Source organism: Lynx rufus, unplaced genomic scaffold (genome assembly GCF_022079265.1).
Source record: "Lynx rufus isolate CCGP_SWC_20201006 ecotype Redwood Valley unplaced genomic scaffold, mLynRuf1.p SCAF_2, whole genome shotgun sequence".
Taxonomy (NCBI): domain Eukaryota; kingdom Metazoa; phylum Chordata; class Mammalia; order Carnivora; family Felidae; genus Lynx; species Lynx rufus.
The window spans coordinates 59,676,797-59,684,316 of NW_025814834.1; positions in this window are offsets into that span (position 1 = coordinate 59,676,797).

A 7,520-nucleotide genomic window follows, 5' to 3' on the forward strand; every position below is an offset into this window, starting at 1 on the left:
TACAAACCAGTTTATTTATCCATTTCCCCATCAATAGTTTGTTTCCTTTTTTTTTTTTTTTTTCTCTTCTTATGACAACACAAGGTACTAGGCATCTTCGTATCTATGGGAGCCGGTACCCTCTCTGAGATTCCTGAAAAGCAGGTTGCTGGTCATACGGTAATTCTCTCTTCAGTTTTACTGCATATTGCCTAATTGTTCATAAAATGTTTTCACCAATTTATACTCCTAAAAGCAACGTGAAAGAATTTCTTCGTTCTCCCCCATCTATGCCAAACACCTCATATGCTGAGATATAATTAATGTTTGCCAGTTTAATAGATTAAATGGTGTTTTTTATTATTATGTTTAAATTTGCATGTCCCTTATTGTAGGTGAGATTGAGCATATTTTCTTATGTTTATTGGGCATTTGGACATTCTCTTTTGTGCATTTCTTGTTCATTTCCTGTGACTTTATTTTTTTTATTGGAGTGTCTATATTTTTCTTACCCATTTGTAGAAGTTATTTTTTTTAATTAAAAAAATTATTTATTTTTCAGAGAAAGAGAGCACAAGCAGGGGAGGAATAGAGAGAGAGGGAGACAGAAGACCCGAAGCAGGCTCTGTGCTGAGAGCAGGAAGACCCATGTGGGGCTCAAATTCACAAACTGTGAGATCATGACCTGAGCTGAAATTGGACGCCCAACTGACTGAGCCACGTAGGCACCCAGCAATTTGTAGAAGTTCTAAACGTATTCTGGGCATTAATGCTTTGTCAGGTACAGATGAGAAACAAACATCTTTTTCTATTCTTTGGCTTATCTTTCCACATTGTTTATCTGTTCACATTATCTTATGCATTGTTTCATAAAATTTTTAATTTTAATTAAAACTGTCAGATCTGACAGTATCTTCCTTTGTGGATTGTACTGGCTTTACATTTAAGAAACCTTTCCCTGTCGTGATGTCATAAATGCATCTTATGTGGGGTGCCTGAGTGGCTCAGTTGGTTGAGTGTCTGACTCTTGATTTGGGCTAGGGTGGTGGTCCCAGGGTTGTGGGATTGAGCCCCGCATTTGGCTCTGTGTTGAGCGTGGAGCATGCCTGGGATTCTCTCTCTCTCTCTCTCTCTCTCTCTCTCTTTCTCTCTCTGTCTCTCTCTCTCTCCCCCTCTGCTCTTCTCTTCTGCTAGCTTTCTTTCTCTCTCTCTTTAAAAAAAATGTATCCTATGTTGTATTTAAAAGTATTAGTTTTGTTTTTCACCTATGGGCCTTTAGCCCATCTATGAGGTTAGGTAGGAGTTTGATTTTATAGCCTATGGTCCCACCATTAATTGAGTAATCAATCCATCCCTTTCCCATTACCTTGTAGTGTCACTGTGGACCTATACAAGTTCTTTTCTTGTATTTGGGTCTGTTTTTAGACTTATTTTCTTTTCATCTATCTTGTTCTGGCTTACATATTATAGTTTTATAATAGTCTTTCTTAAAGGGTGAATCTACCTTTTGGTTTAAATTTTTCCTGGCTGTTCTTTTGTCTGTACTCTTCTACTTGAATTACAAGATCACCAACTTATGTGAAATATTCTTTTAGAATTTTGATTAGAAGTAAATAGTACATTGATGGGGCGCCTGGGTGGCTCAGTCAGATATCCAACTTCAGCTCAGGTCATGATCTTGCGGTTCGTGAGTTTGAGCCCTGCGACGGGCTCTGTGCTGATGCCTCGGAGCCTGGAGCCTGCTTCGGATTCTGTGTCTCCCTCTTTCTCTGTTCCTCCCCTGCTCATGCTCTGTCTCTCTCTGTCTCTAAAAAATAAATAAATGTTAAAAAATTTTTTTAAAAAATAAAAAAAAAGTAGATAGTACATTGAATTTATGAAATAATTTGGGAAGAATCATCATCACTCTGCATTGAGTCTTCTCATTTTGTGAACTGGGTATGTGATGTATACTTTTTCTTTATGTCCTGTATGGAAGTTTTATAATTCTCTTTTGTATATCCTTTATTAGATTTATTCCTAGATATCATGAATGCTTTTTTGCTATTGTAATATCTCTTCTAAAAAATTACCTTGATGGTTGATGAGGTAGAGGAATGATATGAGGTTGATGATGTAGAGGAATGATACACAGGTGGCTGTGTATGTGTTTGAACTATTAATTCAAATAATGTGATTGTTCTAAGCCTATTCATATTTTTCTTTCTTTTTTGGTCCATTTGAATAAGTTATATATTTTTTTCTGAGAAGTTATTCAGTTTTCTAATTTTTCAGTTATTGATTTTGGTTTAAAGTTCTTATTTTCAAACCACTGTATACAGATGCACTTTTTGAACATTCTTGGTATCTTTCTTTGTGCCAGCACTCTTTCCCTGTACATCTTACAAGAAATTTGTATTTTAGAGGCACCTGGCTGGCTAGTCAGTAGAGCGTGCAACTCTTGATCTCAGGGTCGTGAGTTCAAGCCCCACAATGGATGTAGGGCTTACTTAAAACAAAAAACAAAAAAGCAAAAAACAGAACAAAGACTAGGCAACCATGTAAAATAAAGCTGAATATTTTTACACATAAAAAAAGAAATTTGTATTTTAGTCTTTTGAATGATCCAGCTTTTGATTTCTTTGATTGTTTTTGTTATTTGTTCTTTGTTTCATTAAGTTTTGCTCTTATGTTCACTATTTTCTTCTAGTTTCTCTGAGTTGAGGCTTTTGTTTTGTCTTATTTCATTTTTTCTCCTAATTCCTTGATTTGGATTCTAAGCTTAGTGAACTTTAACCTTTCTTTTTTTTTCTAATATATTCATTTAATACCATATATTTCTCTCCAAATGTTGTTTTAGCATTATACCTTCATTTTTTATACATAGTACTTTTATTCTCTCAGTTATATTTTCTAATTTCCATTATGATATAATCTTGGACCCCTGAATTATTTAAAAATTTAAAAAAGTCTAGGTATCTAGATTACTTTTTTGTTATTTATTTCTAACTTATAGCACTATAGTCAGAATATACTGTCAATAGGATAGGGACTCTTAGTAGAATAGATATTCTTAGATTTACGGCTTAGTATATGAAATGATTTTTAAAAAATCATTTTTTCTTGAAAAAAAATCATCTGTTTTCTTGAAAAGAGTAGTGGCATCCACATCTTCCATATCTTTATTACTTTTATCTGTTTGATTTGTCAATTACTGAGGAAAATATGCCAGGATGTCCTACTATGATTGTGGATTTGATAATTTCTTCTTGTTAATTTGTGGCCAAATTTTGTTTTATATATAAAAGAAGTTATATTATCGTATATTTGTTATGTATATTGTATTAGGGAGGTTGTTATCTACTTATTTTCTTTTTTTATTTTATTTATTTTTGATAGAGAGAGACAGAGCACAAGTGGGGGTGGGGCAGAGAGAGAAGGAGACACAGAATCCGAAGCAGGCTCTAGGCTCCAAGGCATCAGCACAGAGCCCGACACGGGGCTCGAACTCACGGACCGCGAGATCATGACCTGAGCCGAAGTCGGACGCCTAACCGACTGAGCCACCCAGGCGCCCCTCTACTTATTTTTAATTTACTACTATTTATGGGAAATGAGATTTAAAAATTTACAGGAATGATATAAAGTTTCCTCACAAAATAAATTGGATTAAGCCCATTGGGAGATGACTTAAAGACCAGTCTTGAGTATGCAATGGCGCAAGTAGTGAGTATGAAAGGAGATCGTGCAGCTGGTAGAGCATTGGCTCAGGAGTCCAGCGCTGTCCCACTCCACCTCACCCCGCCAGCCAGCTACACGACACAATTCTGGAATCAAATTTTCCAGCCCAGACGTACCCACTTCTCTCTTGTCACTTCCTCCTGGATGTCTCGCAAGCCCCTCACACTCAGAAATACAGAAATGGAAATACAGGGGGGGAACCTCTTATATCCTTCTCATTTCTGCCCCTGCCAACACTGACTCTTCTTCCCGGATGCTTTATCTTGATACAAGATACCCCTGTCTTCTCAGTTCAGTGAAGCTAGAAACATCAGAACCCCTCCACGTGCGTATTGCAACAGAGAACCGGTTCCATGTATATTACTCTTTGGTATTTCATTTAACTATCTCTTTTACAGCCTCATTGCTGCTGCCATGACTGAGGCCCTTGCCATCCCTTTCCTGGACCCTCGTGCCCTCCCTTTGCTCTCCCAGTCTCTACAGTGGTGCCTTTGGATCTGTTCTCCACACACTCCTACATTAATTGTTCTGCACAGAACATTCACTTTGTCTCCCCAGTGCATTACACCCTCGGGTGAGTCCGTAATGTTGCTCTCCCAGTCTCTACAGTGGTGCCTTTGGATCTGTTCTCCACACAGTCCTACATTAATTGTTCTGCACAGAACATTCACTTTGTCTCCCCAGTGCATTACACCCTCAGGTGAGTCCGTAATGGTTGTGGGATAAAGTTGATTCTGCATGATGCATAATACGGCCCCCACATGCGTTCCTCATCAGCTCTGCCCTGCTCTATGTCCAGCCATAGGAACAACTGGCTCTGAGCAAAGGGTGGCAGACTGCTCTATGCTTCTGTGAGGTTTCCCAGGCTGTGCCCTCTGTCACGATTGCATTTGTTTTACTTTGTCTACCAAGTAAGATTCACCTCCAAGATGCGCCCTTGATAGCTCCCACCCAGGAAAATTGTCCATTCTCCTTTTTTTTTTTTAACGTTTATTTATTTTTTGAGACAGAGAGAGACAGAGCATGAATGGGGGAGAGTCAGAGAGAGGGAGACACAGAATGTGAAGCAAGCTCCAGGCTCTGAGCTGTCAGCACAGAGCCTGATGCGGGGCTCGAACTCACGGACCATGAGATCACGACCTGAGTTGAAGTCAGCCGTTTAACCGACTGAGCCACCCAGGCGCCCCTGGTCCATTCTCCTTTTATGTACCTTCTCACTCCCTGTTGGACTCCTCTATAGTTGGACTCGAAGTTCCTTGAGGGCAGGGATTGTTTCCAAATTATTTCTGTCTTGTTTGTTGGATGAATGAAAAACTGAGTCTTTATTGTGAACAAAAATCTAGCTGCAGAGCTATCCTCTACCTCTTTCCAAAGCAAGTTAAGCTCCCCCTGGAATTTCAGAAGAGGGTGGCATGAGAGGAGCTGAGTGTTGGCTCTTCTTTGGGGATAAGACTATAAGACTGCAAGGTGTAAATGCTGAAGGAAACAACACATGAAAGGAAAGCTTAATTAAATCACGCCCTGTAAAAACTTACAGGACTTCCAGGGTTTCCTTCTTTCTTTTTTTTTTTTTTTAAGAATGTTCAATTGTTCAAAATCTATTTAGTGGTCTTTAAAATCATTTTATTACCATTTTCTCTAACAAGCTAAGCCCTAAGAAAGGAAAGAGACTCATAAATGCTTCCTGAAATAAAAAGTATTTGCTTATGATACTAGCCTAGTTTTCTTTTTTTTTTTTTTTCTTCCAACGTTTTATTTATTTTTGGGACAGAGAGAGACAGAGCATGAACGGGGGAGGGGCAGAGAGAGAGGGAGACACAGAATCGGAAACAGGCTCCAGGCTCTGAGCCATCAGCCCAGAGCCCGACGCGGGGCTCGAACTCACGGACCGCGAGATCGTGACCTGGCTGAAGTCGGACGCTTAACCGACTGCGCCACCCAGGCGCCCCACTAGCCTAGTTTTCAACATCACTCGTAACATCAAAAGAGCTTTGTTGAAGCATTTTCTCTGATTTACTTCCTCCTCCTTTTCTTCCTCACGTCCCTACCTCTTTCCATAGATTTAGTTCTAACAGATTTAATAAAAGGAGCACTTGGAAGAAGCATCCAGAAGTATGCCCAGAGTGAGAACATAACCACCTCAGATCAGGCCAAAAAAGGAAGCCAAAAAATTTCAAAAGATATTATTTTTTTCTCCTTTATTAGTTTTAATACAGTTCTAGATTAGAATACAAAGTATGCATCAAATGCAAGGCAGCCTTTCCCAAGTTACATTTCATTGAACAGTACTTCATGAAATGTTAGATAGATGTTAACATGAATAAAGTGTGGAAAGGGGTTACTTTCAAAGTACGTAAAGGCTCTGAGAAGTCCTGCAGTAAAAACTGTGTAACAGTGTTTAACACGGCCTTTCCCAACATTTACTTGATTATAAAATCCTTTTGTATGGAGCACCTATTAACATGCAGCAGAGACACATCATTTGGATAAAAATAGGATAAAAATAGTCTGATTTGAGGGCAGATGTTTCACTTAGTAAAGATTATTCTGAAGTAGTAGAGAGTTAATGAACATCTTAAGCAACCTGAAAAGCAGTGTCAGAAGATTTTTTAAAATGCTGTCAAGAACTCATAAAATATACATTATATTGTGTAGCAATATTGTAAAATGCTGTATGATACATTAAAATCATCAGATTATACCCCATTACCCTACAATCTTCTAATCACATATTTATACACTTTACATTACATCTGCAAAATGACTCCTGTTATAAATATTATGCTTGAATTATAGAAGTATGCTATAACCAACTATAAAGGATTCCATGAAATACGGAAGTAATAGCTTAGATAATGAGAGTATCAGGGCAAAAGAATGATTAAAAAATTATAGCATCACAGACTTTTGGAGCTAAAAGGAACCTTAGGGATAATTTTAATCCAATCCCCTCATTTTAGATAAGAGGCAACTGGAAATCATTTATGAGGTCCTCAGGGAGTAGAACAGGTGGCAAGAGTGTTGAAATGATGGAGAACATTTGGGATAGCATTTTCCCTTATGGAAGAGGTAGTAAGAAAGGGTCAAGTTCCCTGGGAAGATGAGGTTAGAATTTTGTGAGAAAGAAGTCTGAATATAAGATGACTGACATCCTTATCTATGTCAGTGAGAGGTGTGAACAATTGTACAAGTGAGGAAAATGATCAGCATGAGGCAATCGCCTAAGCAGACCAAAGGGTTGGGGGGAGGGGAGGGTCCTGAAGCCAAGAAGCATTAAGACAGTGACTTACACTTGCTCGCGATAACTACCTAAAATAAGTACACGCCTATCTTCTCTGAAAACAGCATGGCTCACCTAGAACCCCACGAGGGTCAAATTTGGCCATATTAATGCTCCATAGAGTGTATGAGTCCTTCAGGGCTGGAGAGTATTGAACTGGAAGTGGACAATGGCTCAACTTCAACCTCCTCTCCATTTTGGGATATACCTAAGCTGTCAGGGTGTTAGAACAGCTACCACTTGCCAGCTGCCTTTTTCCTCCTCCACTCAGAGGAAGCTGCCTTTTTCCAGGTAAGTGGAGGCTATATTCTCAAGGGAAATGCTTTTCTGTCAGCCCATAGTGTCAGGCTTCCGATAGAACATGTGGCCCATTTGTCATTCAGGGCAAGTATCTTAAAAGTCTCCATCAGAGATTACACTTTGCACATCTGTTGAATTATAAGCACAGTGTTAGCATCCTCTGAAGCTGTCAAGATAGGAGGATGTTGTTGTGTTCTCTGAAAGAGCCTCTCTGAGTGATTTTTTCCCCCAAAGTTTATTT